Here is a 25,594-nt window from a genome sequence, read left to right on the forward strand (position 1 = left end):
CAGCAGCTCACTAATGGAACAAAGATGTGTGATCCACCTCCCCATTTCACACATTGACTGATGCAGATACACTGGACTAATATGGATAGTAGAGCAGGTGGTATGGAAATGTTGGGCTGAAGGGCCTTTTCTGTGCTGTACGCCTCTTGTGGAGGTTCGGTGACATTTGAAGACCCGTAGCCGTCAGTATGACTTTGGTTTACAAACTGTTATACCAACAAGGAACCTCGGACATTTCCAGTCCCCGCATCTCACACAAGCCCTGTCGAGGCGGCTTCACTCTCTGTGTCATCGGGTGCCCGCTTTCCCTTTCCCAGTAATGTTGTGGAGAGAGGATGGAGCATCCCTTCTCCACCCCACCTCCTCTCCCTCCTCCCCTTCTTTCCCTTCGCCTCTCCTCCTCCTTCACCTCCTCTCCATCTCCTCTTCCCCACCCCATCTCCTCCCCTTCCCTCTGTCCCCTCACCTATCTCTCTTCCTCCCATCCTTCCTTCCTTCCCTTGCTCTCCCGCCCCCCTCTTCCCCTCCCAGGTCCCCCCCCCCCATTGCTTGCCTCTCCATGGAAGCCGATTATAGCTGCGGATTTATTACACTCAGAGAGCAGTGCCGCTCAATCATTGCAGCCCTCTGCTGGAACAAACCAAGTCTGTTAAAATTTCAAGAACGCCTCGAGTCATTTCTCACCGGGGGCGATGAGATGGTCTAATTGCATTGCTGGTCTAACCTGCCACAACTAAACCAATGTGGCAAACTCCACTCTGCCGGCCACTCACAGAAACAAGTCTTGCACAGATCGTTAATCTGCCTGGATAATTTAACTTCATGCATGATTTATGTTTTTTTGTGTGTTGCTTGAGTCCATGTGCCTGTGCTGTTGCTGCAAGCAACACTTTCTCTGTACCTGTACCTGACGCTGCACACAGCAATAAACTTGATTTGATTTGAAGGGTGTCAGATGGGGTGGTGTCCTCAGACAGAATGGATGATAAATGATTGTGGGTGGCTGGAGGAGAACTGGAGGGAAGGTGATATGTTGTTCCATACAGTCAGTTGTTGGGAAGATTCAGCAGGAACTCCCAAACACGAGAAGTGGCTGTAATGCAAGTACAGGAACAACTGTGGGGAATGAGCAATGGAGTGGGACAGAGAGCTAGCATTGGCTCGATGGGCCAAGTAGTCTTCATTGTTCTATCATTCCAGCAACATGGTGGGACACTCGTTGAAAATAGTGCCAAAACCCAGTGACTCTTGCGCATTGTTTCAGTGAACTATTTCTATACACTTTGTATTTAATCTAGGATTGTGCTTACTGTATGTATAGTAATCTTTTGCTGAACTCTGTGCAACAAAAACGCTTTAAACTTGGTATACGTGACAATAAACTAAACTAAAACATTGAGCTCAAAATGTTTGGTTGTGTTAGTGGGTGGCAACCAAGGCCAGGCCCTGGGCCACCCTCCTGATGCCACCCAATCTAGACCTTGGGTCACACCCATCTGGATTGGGGAAGTTGTTCAGGGCACGAAGACAATTTGGAGGGCTCGGCAGGACTGACTTGGATTGTCCTGCTACTAATGATCCGAATGTAGGCCAGCAGTGTGATGGGAGAGGGACTGGGTGAGAGCAGTGCAGACTTAAACAATAGACAATAGACAATAGGTGCAGGAGGAGGCCATTCGGCCCTTCGAGCCAGCACCGCCATTCATTGTGATCATGGCTGATCATTCTCAATCAGTACCCCGTTCCTGCCTTCACCCCATACCCCCTGATTCCACCATCCTTAAGAGCTCTATCTAGCTCTCTCTTGAATGCATTCAGAGAATTGGCCTCCACTGCCTTATGAAGCAGAGAATTCCACAGATTCACAACTCTCTGACTGAAAAAGTTTTTCCTCATCTCAGTTCTAAATGGCCTACCCCTTATTCTTAAACTGTGGCCCCTTGTTCTGGACTCCCCCAACATTGGGAACATGTTTCCTGCCTCTAACGTGTCCAACCCCTTAATAATCTTATACGTTTCGACTTCATACAACCATTGATTGCTAGCGGAAGCAACGATGCTTGCTCGTTGCTTCCGCCAACTGCACTGGCCCCTGCTGCTTGGCCCTGACTCTGGTCCACAGCTTTGCTGCTGCTCCTTCACTCAGACTCCAGCTGCTACGGCAGAAGCCTCTGTAGCTTCATCAGAAATTCAGCCACTGCGAGTGGGTTGTGCACGGAGAGAAGAAAAAGAAGAGGAAAATAAACAGCAAAGGGAGAAAGAAAAAGCGATGAATAAAAAAAACAGGAGAAAAAAAGAGGAAATATAAAAAATACAAGAAGGCTAACTGTGAGACACAGAGACACAGAGACACAGGGACACAGAGACACAGACACAGAGACACAGAGACACAGGGACACAGAGACACAGGGACACAGAGACACAGGGACACAGAGACACAGGGACACAGGGACACAGGGACAGAGACACAGAGACACAGAGACACAGAGACACAGAGACACAGGGACACAGGGACACAGGGACAGAGACACAGAGACACAGAGACACAGAGACACAGAGACACAGAGACACAGAGACACAGAGACACAGAGACACAGAGACACAGAGACAGAGACACAGAGACACAGGGACAGAGACACAGAGACACAGAGACACAGAGACACAGAGACACAGAGACACAGAGACACAGAGACACAGAGACAGAGACACAGAGACACAGGGACACAGAGACACAGAGACACAGAGACACAGGGAGACACAGAGACACAGAGACACAGAGACACAGAGACACAGAGACACAGAGACACAGAGACACGGAGACACAGAGACACAGAGACACAGAGACAGAGACACAGAGACACAGAGACACAGAGACACAGAGACACAGAGACACAGAGACAGAGACACAGAGACACGGAGACACGGAGACACAGAGACACAGGGACACAGGGACACAGGGACACGGAGACACGGAGACACGGAGACACAGAGAGACAGAGACACAGAGACACAGGGACACAGGGACACAGAGACACAGAGACACAGAGACACAGAGACACAGAGACACAGAGACACAGAGACACAGAGACACAGAGACACAGAGACACAGAGACACAGGGAGACACAGAGACACAGAGACACAGAGACACAGAGACACAGAGACACAGAGACACAGAGACACAGAGACACAGAGAGACAGAGACACAGAGACACAGAGACACAGAGACACAGAGACACAGAGACACAGAGACACGGAGACACAGAGAGACACGGAGACACGGAGACACGGAGACACGGAGACACAGAGACACAGAGAGACAGGGACACAGGGACACAGGGACACAGGGACACAGGGACACAGGGACACAGGGACACAGGGACACAGAGACACAGAGACACAGAGACACAGAGACACAGAGACACAGAGACACAGAGAGACAAGAGACACAGAGAGACAGAGACACAGAGACACAGGGAGACAAGAGACACAGAGACACAGGGACACAGGGACACAGGGACACAGAGACACAGAGACACAGAGACACAGAGACACAGAGACACAAGAGAGACCGAGACACAGAGACACAGAGACACAGAGACACAGAGACACAGAGACACAGAGACACAGAGACACAGAGACACAGGGACACAGAGACACAGGGACACAGGGACACAGGGACACAGGGACACAGGGACACAGGGACACAGGGACACAGGGACACAGAGACACAGAGACACAGAGACACAGGGACACAGGGACACAGGGACACAGGGAGACAGAGACACAGAGACACAGAGACACAGAGACACAGAGACACAGAGAGACAAGAGACACAGGGACACAGGGACACAGGGACACAGGGAGACAGAGACACAGAGACACAGAGACACAGAGACACAGAGACACAGAGACACAGAGACACAGAGACACAGGGAGACACAGAGACACAGAGACACAGAGACACAGAGACACAGAGACACAGAGACACAGAGAGACAGAGACACAGAGACACAGAGACACAGAGACACAGAGACACAGAGACACAGAGACACAGAGACACAGAGAGACACGGAGACACGGAGACACGGAGACACGGAGACACAGAGACACAGAGAGACAGAGACACAGAGACACAGGGACACAGGGACACAGGGACACAGGGACACAGGGACACAGGGACACAGAGACACAGAGACACAGAGACACAGAGACACAGAGACACAGAGACACAGAGAGACAAGAGACACAGAGAGACAGAGACACAGAGACACAGGGAGACAAGAGACACAGAGACACAGGGACACAGGGACACAGGGACACAGAGACACAGAGACACAGAGACACAGAGACACAGAGACACAAGAGAGACCGAGACACAGAGACACAGAGACACAGAGACACAGAGACACAGAGACACAGAGACACAGAGACACAGAGACACAGGGACACAGGGACACAGGGACACAGGGACACAGGGACACAGGGACACAGGGACACAGAGACACAGAGACACAGAGACACAGGGACACAGGGACACAGGGACACAGGGAGACAGAGACACAGAGACACAGAGACACAGAGACACAGAGACACAGAGAGACAAGAGACACAGGGACACAGGGACACAGGGACACAGGGAGACAGAGACACAGAGACACAGAGACACAGAGACACAGAGACACAGAGACACAGAGACACAGAGACACAGAGACACAGAGACACAGAGACACAGAGACACAGAGACACAGAGACACAGAGACACAGAGACACAGAGACACAAGAGACACAAGAGACACAGAGACACAGAGACACAGAGAGACAAGAGACACAGAGACACAGAGACACAGGGACACAGGGACACAGGGACACAGGGACACAGGGAGACAAGAGACACAGGGACACAGGGACACAGGGAGACAAGAGACACAAGAGACACAAGAGACACAGAGACACAGAGACACAGAGACACAGAGACACAGAGACACAGAGACACAGAGACACAGAGACACAGAGACACAGAGACACAGGGACACAGGGACACAGGGACACAGGGAGACAGGGAGACAGGGACACAGGGACACAGGGACACAGGGACACAGGGACACAGGGAGACAGAGACACAGAGACACAGAGACACAGAGACACAGAGACACAGAGACACAGAGACACAGAGACACAGAGACACAGAGAGACAGAGACACAGAGAGACAGAGACACAGAGACACAGAGAGACAGAGAGACAGAGAGACAGGGACACAGGGACACAGGGAGACAGGGAGACAGGGACACAGGGACACAGGGACACAGGGACACAGGGAGACAGGGAGACAGGGACACAGGGACACAGGGACACAGGGACACAGGGACACAGGGACACAGAGACACAGAGAGACAGAGAGACAGAGAGACAGAGACACAGAGACACAGAGACACAGAGACACAGAGAGACAGAGAGACAGAGAGACAGAGAGACAGAGACACAGAGACACGAGACACGGGGACACGGGGACACGGGGACACGGAGACACGGAGACACGGAGACACAGAGAGACAGGGACACAGGGACACAGGGACACAGGGACACAGAGACACAGAGACACAGAGACACAGAGACACAGAGACACAGGGAGACACAGAGACACAGAGACACAGAGACACAGAGACACAGAGACACAGAGAGACAGAGAGACAGAGACACAGAGACACAGAGACACAGAGACACAGAGACACAGAGACACAGAGACACAGAGACACAGAGACACAGAGACACAGAGACACAGAGAGACACGGAGACACGGAGACACGGAGACACGGAGACACGGAGACACGGGGACACGGGGACACGGGGACACGGGGACACGGGGACACGGGGACACGGGGACACGGGGACACGGGGACACGGGGACACGGGGACACGGGGACACGGGGACACGGAGACACGGAGACACGGAGACACAGAGAGACAGGGACACAGGGACACAGGGACACAGAGACACAGAGACACAGAGACACAGAGACACAGAGACACAGAGACACAGAGACACAGAGACACAGAGAGACAGAGACACAGAGACACAGAGACACAGAGACACAGAGACACAGAGACACAGAGACACAGAGACACAGAGAGACACGGAGACACGGAGACACGGAGACACGGAGACACAGAGACACAGAGAGACAGAGACACAGAGACACAGGGACACAGGGACACAGGGACACAGGGACACAGGGACACAGGGACACAGAGACACAGAGACACAGAGACACAGAGACACAGAGACACAGAGACACAGAGAGACAAGAGACACAGAGAGACAGAGACACAGAGACACAGGGAGACAAGAGACACAGAGACACAGGGACACAGGGACACAGGGACACAGAGACACAGAGACACAGAGACACAGAGACACAGAGACACAAGAGAGACCGAGACACAGAGACACAGAGACACAGAGACACAGAGACACAGAGACACAGAGACACAGAGACACAGGGACACAGGGACACAGGGACACAGGGACACAGGGACACAGGGACACAGGGACACAGGGACACAGAGACACAGAGACACAGAGACACAGGGACACAGGGACACAGGGACACAGGGAGACAGAGACACAGAGACACAGAGACACAGAGACACAGAGACACAGAGAGACAAGAGACACAGGGACACAGGGACACAGGGACACAGGGAGACAGAGACACAGAGACACAGAGACACAGAGACACAGAGACACAGAGACACAGAGACACAGAGACACAGAGACACAGAGACACAGAGACACAGAGACACAGAGACACAGAGACACAGAGACACAGAGACACAGAGACACAAGAGACACAAGAGACACAGAGACACAGAGACACAGAGAGACAAGAGACACAGAGACACAGAGACACAGGGACACAGGGACACAGGGACACAGGGACACAGGGAGACACAGGGACACAGGGACACAGGGACACAGGGAGACAAGAGACACAAGAGACACAAGAGACACAGAGACACAGAGACACAGAGACACAGAGACACAGAGACACAGAGACACAGAGACACAGAGACACAGAGACACAGAGACACAGGGACACAGGGACACAGGGACACAGGGACACAGGGAGACAGGGAGACAGGGACACAGGGACACAGGGACACAGGGACACAGGGACACAGGGAGACAGGGACACAGAGACACAGAGACACAGAGACACAGAGACACAGAGACACAGAGACACAGAGACACAGAGACACAGAGACACAGAGAGACAGAGACACAGAGAGACAGAGACACAGAGACACAGAGAGACAGAGAGACAGAGAGACAGGGACACAGGGAGACAGGGAGACAGGGAGACAGGGAGACAGGGACACAGGGACACAGGGACACAGGGAGACAGGGAGACAGGGACACAGGGACACAGGGACACAGGGACACAGGGACACAGGGACACAGGGACACAGGGACACAGGGACACAGAGACACAGAGAGACAGAGAGACAGAGAGACAGAGACACAGAGACACAGAGACACAGAGACACAGAGACACAGAGACACAGAGACACAGAGACACAGAGACACAGAGAGACAGAGAGACAGAGAGACAGAGAGACAGAGAGACAGAGACACAGAGACACAGAGACACAGAGACACGAGACACAGGGACACAGGGACACAGGGACACAGGGACACAGGGACACAGGGACACAGAGACACAGAGACACAGAGACACAGAGACACAGAGACACAGAGACACGAGAGACAGAGACACAGAGAGACAGAGACACAGAGACACAGAGACACAGAGAGACAGAGAGACAGAGAGACAGAGAGACAGAGACACAGAGACACAGAGAGACAGAGACACAGAGACACAGAGACACAGAGACACGAGAGACGGAGAGACAGAGAGACAGAGAGACAGAGACACAGAGAGACAGAGAGACAGAGACACAGAGACACAGAGACACAGAGAGACACAGAGACACAAGAGAGACAGAGACACAGAGACACAAGAGAGACAGAGACAGAGACAGAGACAGAGACAGAGACAGAGACAGAGACAGAGACAGAGACAGAGACAGAGACAGAGACAGAGACAGAGACAGAGACAGAGACAGAGACAGAGACAGAGACAGAGACAGAGACAGAGACAGAGACAGAGACAGAGACAGAGACAGAGACAGAGACAGAGACAGAGACAGAGACAGAGACAGAGACAGAGACAGAGACAGAGACAGAGACAGAGACAGAGACAGAGACAGAGACAGAGACAGAGACAGAGACAGAGACAGAGACAGAGACAGAGACAGAGACAGAGACAGAGACAGAGACAGAGACAGAGACAGAGACAGAGACAGAGACAGAGACAGAGACAGAGACAGAGACAGAGACAGAGACAGAGACAGAGACAGAGAGAACAACAGTATTAATAGGTAGAGAAACTAAATAACTATTGCAGATGAAAAAAGTGACAGAATTGCTGTAAAGCAAATGATGGACTCATTCAGCGAGTGACCCTTGATATTCAGGCTCCAATACTTTGAGTTGCAATGACAGCCTCATCATTCAGTGACACAGAAGGGGCCACCAGAATGTTCCTTGCCCTTCCTCCTTGGCTCGGTGTTCTCCTCCAACCAAAATATTTACTTGTGTCGGAATGAACTGCAGATGCTGATTTAAACCGAAGATAGACACAAAATGCTGGAGCAACTCAACGGGTCAGTCAACTTCTCTGGAGAAAAGGAATAGGCGACGTTTCGACTCAAGACCCTTTTATTTGCTTGTTGTTTACCTGAAAGGTGCAAACGCCTCCCCGTGACAAACCCTCATCACCAACACAGGATTTTGAAGTGTCCGGAATGGTATTTGCATCCACAAACTTGGAGGTATGTCATTAAGTGCCGTCCACAAACACATGCACACTGCGTCTGCTTTCTCTGAATAGCCAGTAGTAAACACATGGACACATTTGAAAATGCGACACTTTTAGCAAATCTAGGTTGGTTGGCATTGTAAAATCAAGAAATACAATACTGAAACAGGCATTTCAACCCACTGAATCAACACCGACTATTAACTACACTTTTGCATTAATTCTACATGTCCTATTTTTCATTCTCCCCACATTCTCATTAAATCCTCCCAGATTTCTCACTCACGTATACACTAAGAGCAATTTACAACAGCCAATTAAACTACAAACCTGCCTGTCTTTGATGTGAGTGGGAGGGTATTGAAGCAGATGAGGAAAACCCACGCCATCACAGGGAGAATGTGCAAACTCTAACAGACAGCACCCAAGATCAGGATCGAACCTGGGTCTCCAGGGCAGCAGCTCTACTAGCCACACCACTATGCTGTTAATTATTTGCAATTGCTCATAATCTTTTTACCTGACGTTGTGGATCTATAAAGAGGTGGTGTTGATCTTTTATCTTAAAGGGGTGAGAGCAAGTCCAATATGATAGAACCCACAAAATGAAAGTAGGAGCAAGTTATCTCCATCCCACGGAATGCTTAATAAGCAGAAACATTATAGTATAATTCACATCTCCCCATTATGCCATTACCAAAGTGAAGAGAAATAATGTCGAAACAAGGAATTGCACACTCCAAAGACGTACAGGTATGTAGGTTAATTGACTGGGTAAATGTAAAAATTGTCCCTAGTGTGTGTAGGATAGTGTTAATAGTGTTAGTGTGCGGGGATCGCTGGGCGGCGCGGACTTGGTGGGCCGAAAAGGCCTGTTTCCGCGCTGTATATATGAAATGAAATTCTGGTTAATAAACAAAAGGACACAAAGTGATAGAGCAGCTCAGCAGTTCAGCCAGGAAGGGTCTCGACCTGAAACACCACCGATTCATGTTCTCCAGAGATCCTGCCTGACCTGCTGAGCTACTCCAGCACATTGTGTCCTGTTGCAGAATTTATAACAATATTGAGTGATGCTTTCAACTCTTTCACACCATTAAACCAAGTATGACATACACTCCAAGAGGCCCTAACTACCCTTGGATGAACTTGTTTCGATTCAATTGGATTATCTTTGAAGGACGATATGTTATCTGGTTTACACTTTGTGTGGTATTACATTGACTGGTCACTCGACCCAGGAACAATGTGTACATCAATGCATCGCATCATTGGCACTCCCTGGGCACTGAATAAAAAAGACTCTGCTTACTCCTCCTTGACTCAGCCTCAGCTGCACGGGAACAAGTGAGGAGTTCCTCCAGAAGCAGCAGGGAGCTCCTCTCTCCCACCTTCATTCAAGCTTCCACCATCACTCATACAGAGCAAGTGCTCCACAGTAATGAGATCTGTAATCAGTCAATTCCACAGTGGTGCCAACACACTCCTTGAGCCTTCTGAACCTTCCACTGGGATTTTGCAAGGGCTTTGCACCTCATAATTCAAAACCATCCGTCAAACTCATAAGGAGCGTCAAGTGAACCGACATCAAACATTTTTGCATCTCTCAGTACTTGTGTAAGATTATCAAACGATTTTATTTTCTGCATAAATATTGCACAAGGGATATTTTGCTTTGTATATCGCCTCAAGTAATGGTTACCCCTGATAACTTGGTGGTTAGGAGATTAATAGCACATGTGCACAGAACATAAACTGTTCAATTTATCATTTAATTGCTCAGTTGAGACTAGTAGATTTTTCAAATTCTATCACAGGTGTGACATGCAGCAAGGGGGTTGTCTGTTTTACAGTCCAGCCATTTCAGAGAAAATGCCTGTGGCACGTGGTACAATAACCTAAAATAGGATCCAATAAATTAGGTTTGTTTAAAAATATAGCTTCTCCAGAAACCAGAATGTATCTGATCAACAGCTTCTCTCTGTCTGCCACATAACACATCAGTTTTAACTGTAAAATGTTAACAATTTTGGGGATTGTTGTAAAAACAGAACAGCAAAGACACAATACTTTTGCTATTAAATAATCGTTTGGATCAAAATGAAAATGTTTGTGCCAATGTTAACCCAACACTCCTAAAAGAAAGAGCCAGCAGTCTCACAATCAATGGGCAGCACAGTAGGGCAGCTGATAGAGCTGCTGCCTCAGAGTGCCAGAGACCCGGATGGGATCCTGACCTTTGTGTGTTGTCAATGTGGACTTTGTATGTTCTCCCTGTGATTGCATAGGTTTCCGCCATGTTTCCCTCCACATCACAAGGACGTGCAAGTTTACAGGTTAATTGGCTTTTACGGCCCCCAGTGTAGGAAGTGGATGAGATAGTGGAAAACCAGAACTAATGTGAACGGGTGATCGATGGTCGTTGTGGACGGTGGGCCAAACGGCCTGTTTCCGCGCTGTATCTCCATACGAAACTAATCCAAACCTATATTACACAAAATTCCTACACATTGCATTGTTAAAATCAGGGCTACTGAGTCCAGCTTTGAGCACCTTCAGTTGTAATGACTATTGAGAAAGCAGAAACCAGAAATGGAAGTGCAGAAGATTAAGAAGGATTTGATAATCCTTTCGAAATATGAGCTTGGTGAGACAACAATTTCAGTAACTTGAAAATGGAAATTGTCAAAATACCAAAGAGAGAAAATGGGAAAAATGTAAAAACAAGAAACTGCAGATGCTGGTTTACACAAAATGACACAAAGTGCTGGAGTAATTCAGCGGGTTAAATCTCTGGCAAACATGGATCGGTGATTTTTAGGATCATGCTTATTTTCCCAAGAATGGGGTTGTTATGAATGAAATAAAGTTATTGTTCAAAGTGTAGGGCCAGAGTTCCCAGAGCAAAGATCTATGAATTTGAGGTCTGACTTTGAAACCACTCTTGGAAACTAAACTTCAAATAATTTAATATCATTTTGAAAGGCAGGGTAGGCCTGAGGGGGCAAGTGACCTATTCCTGCTCCTATCTTCTTGTGTAATGTAAATAAACACTAATTAAAATGTTGCTCTCAATACGAGTCTCTGCAGTACCACTGGGTTATCATCAAACCCCTTCTGGATCACAAGTGCCCTTTGAAGGATGGGGGTGGTGGTATCTGCAGTCCTTCCACAACCAGGCCTCTCTGGGACTCCAGACCTTCCCATGTGTTTGAAACTCAATGACTTCTCAGCTCAAAAGCAATCAGGAATGGAGAGTGAATTGCCAGTCACATTCGCATCAATGGGATAATAAAATAACATACCCACAAACCAATCTTGGAACTTTCTGTAACTTTTGAAAGGGAAGTTGATAAATATTTGAAAAAGAAAATTACAGGTTTTCAAAGAAAGCACAGGGGGGAATGGACAAAGCAAAGAGCTTGGGACATTAATGCAGGAACCAAGCTATACAAATAAAATTGACTTGACTTGACTTGACCTCTTGTCCTGAAAAGTCAACAACTCTAGAATGCCTTCTAGAAAAGAAAGACAGAAGGAAATAGCTCCATGTCTTCAATCCTTTGAAACACTTGCACTTAAAGTCTGGTCACTGTAGTAACATGGCAATTGATGCTCAGAGAGCCACCAGAAAAGGTACTATGACAATAAGATGACCATCTGGGGTTGGTTGAGGATAATCTTGTACTGGGATGTTTGACAAATTCATTTCTAAAATCAAGCACATACATGTTCATGCAAATTATGGGAGCAACTTCTGATTGATTGAACCTGCTGGCTGGACTCATGATGTAAAGTGGTTACTGGGTAAAGACTGCAGCAGAACTGGGGAGAACATAAACATTAACTACCAACCACCCCCCCTCCACCCCCTCCCCCTCCCCCGTATCAACCCACTACCTGCCAGGCTTTGGCCTGCCCCTCCTCTCTTACAGCTTTCTTCCTCCCCACCCCCCAATCCCTGCAATCAGTCTGAAGAAGGATCCCGACCCAAAATGTCACCTTTTTTTTGAGCTTGAGTTTAGTTTATTGTCACGTGTACCGAGGTAAAATGAAAAGCTTTCGATGCGTGCTAACCAGTTAGTGGAAAGACAATACATGATTACATATCCCTGTTCTCTAAAGATGCTGCTTGACCACTGGGTTACTCCAGCACTTTCTATCTTTTTTTTGTAAACTAGCATCTGCAAATCTAAGTATCCACATATACATTAACTAGCCAGGTGAATTTTACAATAATTGTGAAATTATAGTTTGTGAATTGGGGAGAACGCCCTTGCTCTTTGTCAGGATTGAGCCTGGGTATCTCTTAGTTCAGGACATCTGTAGGCCTAACAGAATCAAGGGATATGGGGAGAAATCAGGAACGGGGTACTGATTCTGGATGATCAGCCATGATCATATTGAATGGTGGTGCTGGCTCGAAGGGCCGAATGGCCTACTCCTGCACCTATTTTCTATGTTCTATGTTTCTAAAAGTCTTCTCCAAAAAGCAAACCTCTGGCAGAGCAGCAGTCAAGCCCATACTGCACCCGGGAGTTCATCTCAATGTCTCTGCCCATGTGTCGGAAGTAGGGCTCAGCTCTACACATGCTGAACCACAGCAACACTGGGGCTCCCCAGCAGAGGCACCATCCCCCAGAGTGGAGCAGCACAGGACGGCGATGAAACCAGCCCGGAGAGAGTGGAGATCACTGGTGAACCACCCTCTCAACACTCAGCACCTGGCCCCTAGAGTAACCATCTCAGACATCAGACAGCTACTCCCCCAGGAGCCTCCCACCCCAATAACCCTGCACCTACCCCATAATACCAGGGGACTGTATGGGTTGGGGGGGGGGGGGAGCACTGCCAGCCCACCCCAAGCCACACAGCCCGAGGAGTGTGGGGTCCTCACTCAGCAGCGGCAGAGACGAAGGTTTACTGCAGTGATCAATTCCCTGCATCTCCTGCTGCCAACCACCTTGCGATCAATGCTCATTTAATTATAGACTTAATGAAAGATCTGCAAAAACCGACTGGTCAGCACTTTGCACCGTCCGAGAGCTGATGGAGTCCAGCTCCTCCTCTTCCCCAGCCGCCCACCTGTCCCCACGGGGTAATGTGGTTGCCAGAGCCCCCCCCCCTTCCCCATCTGACGTGGCCGCACACATTGCGAAAGATGCACTTGTGGGCTGTGGTTCGTTACTGCTCATCTCCACGGGGAGGTGGGGAGGATCCAGCTCACACTCCTGGGGAGGGACAGGGGCGCAGAACACCTTTTGCTGTCTATCTTCGGTTTAAACCAGCATCTGCAGTTCCTTCCTGCACAGTGCACCTTGTCAGGGCCACTTCCAGGGCAGTCAAGATTTAGCAACTCTGGATCGGGGTTGGAATTCCAATGATACTTCATTGTCACATGTACCCCAGTGAAACCCCGTAATATCATGCATCAGACCTCACCTTGGCACGAACACAAGTGTCGCTATGTTTTGCCACCGACAAAATTACAAAAGTTCACCGAACAGTCCTAACTACTGTCTGATGGTAGCAGGCTTTAACCCACACCCTTGCCAGGTCCCCCCATCTCTCATCGCCCTCCCTCCCAGCCCCCAACCCCCTTTCCCCCCACCGAATCCCACCTTTGTCTCAGAGGCCCACTCCCACCTGGTTCCCACCTTCGTTCTCTGCGAGGAGAGGCAAGGTAAATTTTGTTTTCTTCCCTGAGGGACTTTTGTGAACCATTTGGACTTGCACAGAAACACCTTATGACTAAACTGTATTTAAATTCACCAGCTGTCCCACTGGATTTGGGATCTGGGCCTCCAGACGATGAGTTTCAAAGATAATCTCACTACTGTCACACTCTTCCAACCTGCTTGAAGACATGCAAGTGGGTTTCTGAGAGAGAAATTAATACAACGGGCAGAGTTCGCCGAAGGAAGTGGGAAGAGTCCTTGTGTCACCATCAGTACCTCCGTGTTATTTGTGTCAGTAGACCTGCTGGACAAAGGTACCTCTCCCACCTTCCACCAACTGGGTGAACCATTCCACCATCACGTAAAGAAGTAACCAGTAATTGATCTTGATCGATGGCTCTGCCATAGAGCCAAGCACAAGGCTGCCAATGGTGGGGTGAAGGTTATCAGGGCCGGACAGGAAGGCAGAACTGGAAGCACACAGAGTCCCAAGGGTTCTAGGGCATAGAAGGACTCTCGGATGTGAAAGGACTGCAGATTTATCCTAAATATTTGTTATTGCTCATCATTGTGCAGCTTATTGCATTCTGACAAGCAGCCAAGTGATTTAAATTCATGAATAAGTAAATTACTACAACACTATTAAACGCAGCCTTGCATCCAGTACAAGCCAGGTGACTGACAGACAATGTTTTGCTGCATTTCTGCAGAGCCTTCGCCTACACAGGGATCCAGATGATGTCAAGTTTCTCCAAGTGTCCTGTCCGGCTTCAGAATCTAATGGCATCACGTGGTCTTCGCAACTCCCAGTCATCGACTCGGATTTCCTCATGTCACAGGAGCCGGTTCGGCCCATCGAGTCTCTGCTGGCTCACAGAGCAGTCCCATTCCCCACTAATTCTTCCCACATTCCTATCGTCTGCTTCCAGATTCCAGCACTCACCTACACACCCGGGGCAAGTTACAGAGTCTTTAATGATGTGGGAGGAAACCGGGGCGCCTGGAGGAAACCCACACGGGGAGAGCATGCAAACACCATACAGACATCACAAGGGGCAATGGAACCTGTGAGGCAGCAGCTCCACTTGCTGCATGCAACCCAGCCCAACACTCCGCGTGTGGGCCAGTGCAGCACTGCTGGGGTGCTGCATTAGTGCATGTGCCATCTGATATCGGGTACCTGCCCACTGAGGTGGGAGCGAAAGATCACAGAGACAGTGTTGTCCAGGGCTAATATCGAACCCAGAATCCACATTTGGTATTTATCTGCAGTACTTTTGTGGGATCATCCTGTGCACAAATTAATAGCTTGTGCCACATTCCGATTATAGAAAACAGTGAAAAAGAAAAGGGCTGTGCAAAACAAGACATTGGTGCAAAAATAAATTATAAAATGTGGTGTTCTGTTACTGATGATGACAGAGTGCCCACGATTACTGTGCCAGTGGTAAGCATCGTTATTGTGCCAGTATTGGGCACCCTTGCTGTGCCAGTCATGGTCATCATTGCTGTGCCGGTTACTCAGCCTGTACTGAGATGAGTCCACCACTTTCTGCGGCCTCTTTCATTCCCCGATGTGGGAATTGCCGTACCAATCCATGAGGCAACCAGTGCATTTGTAGAGGTTTGTTAGAGTATTCGGTGACATGCCAAATCTCTTTAAACTTATAAGAAAGTAGATACATTGTTGTGCCTTCTTTGTGATTACATCTATGCACCGAGCTGTACAAGCTGTCAATTTGACACTACCACTGCCGATCCACGAATGAAAATTGGCACGTGGTCTCTTGACATCCCTTTTCTGAATTCAACAATTAGTTCCGTGGTCGTGTTTGACATTGAGCGAGAGGAGTTTGTTGCGCCAGAGATAGCCAGGTGGTCTATCTCTCTCATGTATGTTGACCCATCACCACCCGTGATTCGGCCATCCGTGAATGTGTGGATGGCCCCTGTGCAAACCCAAAGTGCATGGTGGGCAAAACGTATCACCTCAAACTGCCCCATCTGTGGAAGAGTCTGTGGTTCCTACATCAGCCTCATCAACCACCTCACACCCCTCAGAACGAGCAGGACCAACGATGAGTTGCTTCCAAGAGACTATGTAAGAAGAGTTATGAGTTACCAGAACCTAGTGCAACTGAAATAGTGGGACTGAAAGTCCTGGGAATGATTTAAGATTTCATTAGTGGGAGAGATTTATTTCTTATTTATTTCCCAGTTGAATGCCTGTCATATCTCAATGGTATTCATATCCTGAGAGATGATTTTCTTAAATGATGTATAGGCCTGAAACTTTAAACGCTGTTTAGACAGAGCATTTTGTCCAACTGGACTTTAAAAGCCGTCGCTCTCCCACATGTCCACAAGTCTCTCTGCACCATCCCGCCCTGTCCTCCCCAACACGCACAATATTGTCAACCACTAACAACACCCCCCCTCTCCACTCTGTGTAACGTCCTCCATTCTAAACATGGTTCAGCAGTTGGACAGATAATTCAGGGTGAGGTGCAAGATCAATAACCAGCTGGAGCCATGTTATCAGCCATGCCATCCTGCTACCAGCACCTACACTCCGGGCCAGAGTCAAAGGCCAGAGAGTATGATTCAACAGAAACCAGGGATTCTCCCGTGAACCAAGAAACAATTCCCTGAACAGTACTATCTCAGAAAAACAATGCATTCACCTCACTGCAAATTGCCAGAACCTTACAACACAGAAGCAGACTGTTCAACCCATTGAGCTGCCTGAGTTCTTTGTCCATTTCCCTTATATACCTGGATTTCTTCATTTTTGATTATTATTCAATTCTCTTAAGAAAGTTTATGTTGAAGTTGCTTCCACCAGCCTATCAGGGTTGTTATAACATATCTCCCCCTCTCCCCTCCTGCTACAGTTCACGTTCTCTTGTTATGGAGCTCCCACCACTGGAAGCAACTGCTTTTGGATTAAACTCCTCGATATTTTGGCTGCTCTGTCAAACCTGCTCTTTGCCTCCTCTGCTCCAGGGAGAGCTGGCCTGGGTTTTCCAGTCTCTCCGTGGGAATAATGTCCCTTGACCCCGAGACGATGTCACTTGTGTACCCAGCCCACCACTACACTTGAATGCAGAGAAAGGTTCTAAGGGAGAGAGTTGGTAAGGTGCTGTAGAGCACACGAGTCCAACATTTCTTAATATCAGTTTAATGTTCAATTAATCACCTTTCTCATTACTAACATAATCTTACATCATTGCTGATTTGGGAACAATTTGAAGGAACAAGATAAATCTGCCAACTCAATGACTGTACCTGTTGCTGACCATCCTTTACTGAAGTTACTAAATAGTGCTTCACCAAAGTCTACAATGTAGCACCTGACAATTTCTCGTTGACAGCAGTGATCACTAACCACTCATTACCCAGTGATAATCCAACTTGAAAAGCATTTCACACGATGGACATCGTCTGTTGTGATATATATAAATGACTTGGACGTAAATGTAGATGGGTTGGTGAGTAAGTCTGCGGCTGATAACAAAGTTGGAGAAGTTTCAGACAGCAAGGAAGGCCGTTAGAAGAGACAACGGTATATCGATCAGCTACAGAAATTGGCGTAGAAATGGTAGGTGAAGTTTAATCCAAGCAAGTGTGAGGTGCTGCACTTTGGGAACTTGTATGTAAGGGGAGAATATACAATTAATGGCAAGACCCTTAACAGCATTGATGTGCAGAGGGATCTTGGAATCCAAGTTCATAGCTCACGGAAGGTGGCAGCACAAGTAGATACTGTAGGAGGATAAACAAAGCACATGGTATGCTTGCCTTCATTGAGTATAAGAGTCAGGAAATCATGATGAAGCTCTATAAGACCTTGGTTAGGACGCATTTGGAGTATTGCATGCTGTTCTTGGTCACCCACTTACAGGAACGATGTGGAGGTTCTCCGGGGGAGGTCTACCAAGATAGAGGTTTCTGTGATTAGAGGGCTACAGCTACACGGAAAGGTTGGATCGACTTGGATTATTTTCTCTGGAACGTTGGAGGTTGAGGGAGGATTTGATAGATGTAAAGTATATAAAATTATGAGACATAGATAGGGTAGACAGACAGAACTTTTTTTCGCCAGGGTAGAAATGTCGAGAGGGCATAGCTATAAGCTGAGAGGCAGAAAGTTTAAAGGAGATGTGAGGGGCAAGTTTTTTTTACACAGAGTGGTGGGGACCTGAACACACTGCCACGGGTTGGTGGTGGAGGCAGATAGAATAGTGGCATTTAAGAGGCTTTCAAATAGGAACATAGGAACGTGCAGGGGATATGGACCCTGTACAGGCAGATTAGATCAGTGTAGTTCGGCATCGTGTTTGGCACAAACATTGTGGGCTGAAGGGCCTATTTCAGTGCCGTGCTGCTCTGTATTCTGTGTTCTATGTTCTATGTTCTAAGTTGTCTCTGCTGCTTGTAACATGGAGATTATCAGCATCCCCAGCCATGAAAAATCACCACCAATTCCTCCAGACAACAAGCCCGGAATGGATGGCCAGCAATGTTTGTCTCTACTTATAACCCCATGGAACAGCGATGAGAGCAATAATTCCTCAATTCGGAAATAAAACAGAGAGATTAACTGGGAAAAGTCGTCACAAAACACTCACCTAGCCCCTCGTCAATACAACAAGTTCAATCTACACAGCATACAGTATGTGAAGGAAATACCCAAAGCCCAGCCAGGATACATTGTGCTGTTTGAATAAATAATGATTATTACACATGATTCAATCTCCTCACAGCGGGAAGCATCAGATTCCACTGCTCAACAAGGAGAGTCCAAAGGATTGAAGCATTCCTCCAGAGGTTAGCCTTTAACCTCTGCAACTCAAGCAGTGTCATAGTGGGTCAACTGGAGTTAAACCTGGACTAGGTACAGTATAATTGAACCCGGACTGGGTACAACGTAGTCAAACCCAGAGCAAGTGCAGTATGTCTCAATGAATTGCACTTTTACCTTTTGGTTAAAGTTGCCCGGTCTAAATCCCACTCCAGAAAGTCCAGTGTGGTCTCAGAGAAATACTTCACTCTTTGAGATAGTGCCTTCAGAGCGAGGTTAAATTAAGTTTCCCCACAGGATCAATAATTATTCTCCCCACCACCATAAAACCAACTGCCTGGTCATTACAATGTCGCTGTTTGTGGGAGGCACAGTGGTGCAGCGATAGAGTTGCTGCCTTACAGCGCCAGAAACCTGGGTTCGATCCTGACTACAGGTGCTGTCTGTACAGAGTTTGTACATATTCCGTAAGTCACAAAATGGGGAATATGCCCCGATCTCTATCAACGGGGACAGTGTGGAGAGAGTGTCCAGCTTCAAGTTTCTGGGCACTCACATTTCGGAGGACCTAACATGGTCCAATAACACTGCTGCGCTGGTCAAGAAGGCACAACAAAGACTGTTCTACTTAAGAACACTGAAAAAGTCTGGTCTACCCCAACAGCTGCTGACGACCTTCTACCGCTGCACCATAGAGAGCATCCTAACGCATGGCATCCCTGTGTGGTACCTCAGCTGCATGGAGGCAGAAAGGAAAGCTCTACAGCGGGTAGTCCATAGAGCTCAGAGGGCCATCGGAACACAGCTACCAGACTTGGAGGGCATCTACAACACACGATGCCTCAGAAAAGCCACCAGCATCCACAAAGACTCTTCACACCCCTGCAACAGTCTGTTCGAACTCCTTCCATCGGGCAGACGATACAAGGCCTTCTACGCCCGCACCTCCAGACTCAGGAACAGCTTCATCCCCAGGGCCATAGCTGCTATGAACCGGTCCTGCTGAGCCGGATGGCCACAACGCATAGATCAACTTGCACTTTACCCTGTCTAAAACTGTTACAATTGTTTCATTTCGTTTGGTTGCTGTTGTCTAAATTACTTAAATTATTGCATCGTATGGGAGGCGCATTCCCAATCTCGTTGTACCCCTGGGTACAATGACAATAAAGATATATTGTATTGTATTGTACGTTTTCCCTGTGATCAAGTGGGTTTTCTCCAGGTGCTCTGGTTTCCTCCTACTCTCCAAAGATACAAGTTTGTAGGTTAGTTGACCTGTAAAATTGTAAATTGGCCCTAGTGTGTAGGATAGTGCTAGTGTACGAGGATTGCTGGTCAGCGTGGACTCGGTGGGCCGAAGGGGCATTGGATGAATGTGCTTGAGGTGCTTCTGACCAGTGGAGTTATTGCAGGGCACAAGTCTCACCATCGACCTGGAGACCATAGCCCCCGGCCTCCCCTGCACATACACCTCCCAGATCGCTGCTTCTCAGGTCACTCCCTGGGATCTGTCCTTCTTCTGTCCGTGTCTATATGTTCTGGAAAAATAAAGAGTCATCCTTGGCAAGCAGCCGACAGGTTACAAACTCAGTAATCGTTTGTGCTGCATTAGAGTGCAGGAGGGGGGGGGGGGGCTGGGCTTTGGGGAGCAGAGGTTGACCAGGGACTGGGCAATTTGAGTGGTGAAGTCGTCACAAATGTTGCAGCTGGGCTCAGGTCTGTGCCGATCGTGGGGAGCAGCGATGGGCACAGCTTGTCACAGCTGGTGAATTGTGCGTCTGCACAATGGGCCCTGCCGTTGCTGGAACAGTGATGAGAGCCTGCGTTAACCTGAATGAAAGGCCTTCTGTGTTGTGCAAAGTCACATCACAGAATGTCAGCTGGGCATATGCCAAGGGGAAAGAGGGGTCCCAGCTAAACCTCCCAAAGGAGGAACGGAGAAAGAAAGAGAGAGGGGTTGACAGATGCGGACAGACAGCAGGATTGGCAGAGTGGTGGAGAAAGATAGGACCAGACCGTTCTGGTTCTGGTTCTGGTTGATTACTGCGCAAACACCTCAAATACAAGAGCAAGATAAAACACAGCAAAAATATGTTTAACTCTGATAACTTGGCCTCGACTCCATGGAATTGATTGAAAGGCCTACTTAAATTCTGATTATGAATTATAATCCAGTGTAAAACTGGTATTTAACGGTGCTAACCACACACAAAGACAAAACCAGCCCATCAGTCCAGGCACACAAACTCTCTACAGCGTAGCGATTGATCTTTGGTTAACAATGAGAAGATCAGTGCAGCTGCAACAGAGAATTAAATAACCCGAAAACAAATGACAAACAAATTGAAGAGGAGAGGCTTTGTCAGAATTAGTTAAAGCCCTGGGTTGTGTTGTTCCACGGGCTAGGGGCACATTAGCCGCAGCTGTTTACTGAGCATGTCCTTTAGAACCGCACTGGGACGGGGAGAGGAGGGAAGTGGTGGGGAGAGGAGGTTGGTGGTGGAGAGAGGAGAGAGAAAGATGATGGGATGGGGAAGGAGGGATGGGGGGGTTGAAGGAGCTGTTGTTTCTTCTGCCTCCAACCGCATCGACGGAATTCTGTCAAGGCTAAACCAAGCAGCTGAACCATAGAACGTAGAACAATACAGTGCAGAAACAGGCTCTACAGCCCACAATGTCAGGGCAGAACATTACGACTATTTCAACTAATTCCTACTTACACTAATTCTTTCTGCCTGCAAGTGCTCCATATCCCTCCACTGCCTGCATATTCAAGTGCCTATCCACAATCCTCTTCAATGCCACTGTCGTATCGGTCTTGTCCACCACCAGAGCGTTCCTGGCACTCACCATTATCTGCGAAACATCTCCCTCAAACCTTCCTCCTCTGATCTTAATATTTCCACCTTGGAAAATATGCCCTGAATGTCTACCCCATCTATGCCTTTCGTAATTTTGTAAACTTCCACCAGGTCTTCCCTCAGCCTCTGCCCCTCTGGAGAACCAATCCAAATTTGTCCGACCTCTCCTTATAGCTAATATCCTGTGATCAAGACACAATCCTGGTGAACCTGCATTTGTTTGTGCCTGCATTTCTCTTGGAGTCACAGAGTCAGACTGCACAGAAGCAGGTCCGTCAGCCCAAGGACTTACTCTATTTGTGCATCGCGGAGCAGAGCATGATCAGTGTCGCAGTGGGCTGTGCCCTGTGGGATTCTGACTGTGCCCTTTGCCAGCATCTTTGCTGCCTTCCTGTTAAGAGGTTACGACCAGATTCATGTGGCTGCCACCTCTCGGAGCGACATGAACCTGGTGGGATTCTACTGGGGGGTGGGTGTCCGTCGGGGGCAACTGCTCAGTCCGGCTCCTGGTCGCCCTCAAAGACCAGGAACCAGAGTGGAGATTGGGGGAGTCAGCGACGGTGGCTGATGCTGGACAAAAGGCCCAGTCTTACCTTCCGTGCCCTCAAGGTCAGCTGCAGGAGGCGCTCCCCCCATCCCCAACCAGGGACCGGGAACAAAGGCTGAAGAGGGCTGCGGAAGCAGAAAGACGAAGGTTGACAGGATGACGGGAATGGAGGAGACGGCTGTAATGGGCCTTTGTGGCCAGCTGCAGCTGGAACTATAAAGTGGTGCCTCTTGCAGATAGACTCAGCGGGTTGTTCTGTACATTCTGTGCTAACCGGGGGATTGTGCTTATGTACGATGATCGTCTTGCTGCTCCGTATGCAAAAATAGTATTTCACTGTACACGTGATAAAGAAACCATTGGACCATTTACTCAATGCGTAGGAAAGAACTGCAGAAGCTGGTTTAAATCGAAGATAGACACAAAACGCTGGAGTAACTCAGTGGGACAGGCAACATCTCTGAAGAGAAGGAATGGGTGACGATTCGGGTCGAGACCTTTCTTCAGACCATTTACTCATATTTGGTCTGCCTAACCTTAAGACATCACACAAGGTGTGGTATTTCCAATACACAAACACCAAGATCCCACAAACAATAACGATAAGATAATGTGTGGGAGGAATATTAGCAGGTTCTAGGCAGAACTCTTGTATCTAGTTCCCATAGAATGGTGGGTCCATGCAAGGAGGCAGACTGCCTTCAGGATGATGTCTGATGAAGGGTCTCGACCCGAAACGTTACCTATTCCTTTTCTCCAGAGACGCTGCCTAACCCGCTGAGTCTATTATCTTCAGTGTAAACCAGCATCTGCAGTTCCTTTCGACACATATAAACACAGTGTCTGCAAGGTCAGAGGCCAGGTGTCCCAATGAGAGGATTCTGTCCCCAGCCTGAATGATAGCGCAGAGTCCACTGCTGAGCCCAAAGCCTTTCCACCATCTCAAGGCAGGAGTGTGATGGAACTTGCTTGGATGAGTGCAGCTCCAACCACACAAGAATATCAACACCATCCGGGACAAGACGGCCGCTGGATTGGCACCCTATTCATCCCCTAAGATCATGTCTTTCACCACTAATTTACATTCAGGCAGTGGGCAGGATCCAACTATAAATGACACCAAGGTGATAATGAACAATTATTTGTGGCGAATTAACACTCTCCCTCACAAGGAATACAAATGTCTGACCTTCCTGAAGTTTGAGAGGATTTTTCACACGGTTCAGTGTCACATTTCAAAAGTGGAGAGGCTTCTGCTAAATTAGACAGTGAGAGAGGCAGGAAAGACGGGAGGGAGAGTGGAGGGGTGGGAAGGCAGGTAAGAGGGGAGGGGTGCGTAGGCAGGAAAGAGGGGAAGGGCGAGGGGGAGGGAGGAGGTAAGGGGAAGGAAGAGGGAGACGAGGAGGCAGAGAGGGTAGTGGGGAGACAGAGAGGGTGGAGGGGAGATTGTGGAGATGGAATGGTGACTGTTTGCAGTAGTAGACCATATGGGATATCCAGAGAGAACAACAGCAGAGAGCTGAACCAATCAGTTTTATCCTGCACTAAACCCTTTATCCTCTATCTGAACACTGCGGACAGTTTGTTTGTAATAATGTATTGTCTTTTCGCTGACTGGATTGCACGCAACAAAAAGCTTTTTACTGTACCTCGGAACACATGCCAATAATAAATTAAACTAAACACCACTGTGCCAAAGGAGCAAATGCCGCCACAGTGTTTAATATGGGATGGGAGGCCATGGCTCAAGGCCAGGGTGGTCGTCTGTGGACAAAGGGATTCCCAGCGAACGCGGTGAAGTGAATGTGAATGAAATTGGAACACAAGTCACCTGGGCTTTGCCACAAGTAGATGTGACCTAGTTTTCTTTCTGTGTAGCTTGGGTTTCCCTTCACCATGCACCACATTTTTACAAAGAAGTTTCACTTACTTGCACACTGTCAGATATTTCAAGAGGGTTTTCAAGCCCAGATACTAACAGAGCCAGAAGAGCTATTAGGGTATCAAATAATCTTCTGGAGGAACTCAGCGAGTCAAGCAGCATCTGTTTTGGGGGGAGGGGGGGTGGGGGGTGGGGGAAACAGAATGGTGACGTTTCAGGTTGAAACCTTACATCGAGACGGGTTATTAGGGCAAATGATGTGAATCTGGGTCAAAGAGCAAGGATCTAAGGAATCTTTTAAAGGGGAAGTGAGAGATGCTTAGAGGGGGAATTCAGAGCTTAGAGTTTTGACTGCTGAAGGCAAGGCCTTCAATAACAATGCAATTAAATACAGCAATATGCAAGGGGCCAAAATTGGAGGAGAGCAGAGATTTAGGACAAATGTGGGGAAGGAGGCAGTTAGAGGAAAAAAAGAGTGAGGACATGGAAGGGTTTGACCAGGGAAATGAGAATTTTAACACTGAATAATTGCTAGATTGGGGAATGGTGTAGGGGAGTGAGTACTGAAATGGGGGAGAGAAAAAGCAGCCCCGAATGACCAACAACCTTGCGAGAAGAACAACTCTTGCTTTTCTGGAGATGCAAGAGACTGTCGATGCTGGAATATGGAGCAAAAATAAAATGATGGATGAACTCAGCAGGTCAGGCAGCATCTGTGCAATCAAAGAGATGGTCAGCGTTTCACACTGAAATCCTGCTGTTTCGTCAGCCTCCTTGGAGACCCTCCGACTATCTTTGATTGGACCTTACTGGCTTTACCTTGCACTAAACATTATTCCCGTGTCATGTATCTATACACTGTAAATGGCTTGATTGTAATCATGTATTGTCTTTCCGCTGACTGATTAGCATGCAACAAAAGCTTTTCGCTGTACCTT

At 48.3% G+C, this 25,594-nt stretch overlaps 1 protein-coding gene across 5 annotated transcripts in view; it reads right to left on the minus strand.

The window, feature by feature from the left end:
* frmd5a (FERM domain containing 5a) overlaps nucleotides 1–25,594 on the minus strand; it is a 136,053-nt gene that overhangs the window by 78,038 nt on the left and 32,421 nt on the right. Inside the window, exon 1 of one of the 5 annotated variants that reach the window (XM_078427420.1) lies at nucleotides 8,801–9,078. The exons of 3 other annotated variants lie outside the window; for them this stretch is intronic. The gene's annotated coding sequence lies outside the window, so the exon portion shown is untranslated. Of the gene's footprint in view, nucleotides 1–8,800; nucleotides 9,079–25,594 lie in introns of those variants that run through there. One more of the 5 variants, XM_078427423.1, reaches the window with a different exon arrangement.

This window comes from Rhinoraja longicauda, chromosome 33 (assembly GCF_053455715.1).
Source record: "Rhinoraja longicauda isolate Sanriku21f chromosome 33, sRhiLon1.1, whole genome shotgun sequence".
In the NCBI taxonomy this organism is placed as follows: Eukaryota; Metazoa; Chordata; class Chondrichthyes; order Rajiformes; family Arhynchobatidae; genus Rhinoraja; species Rhinoraja longicauda.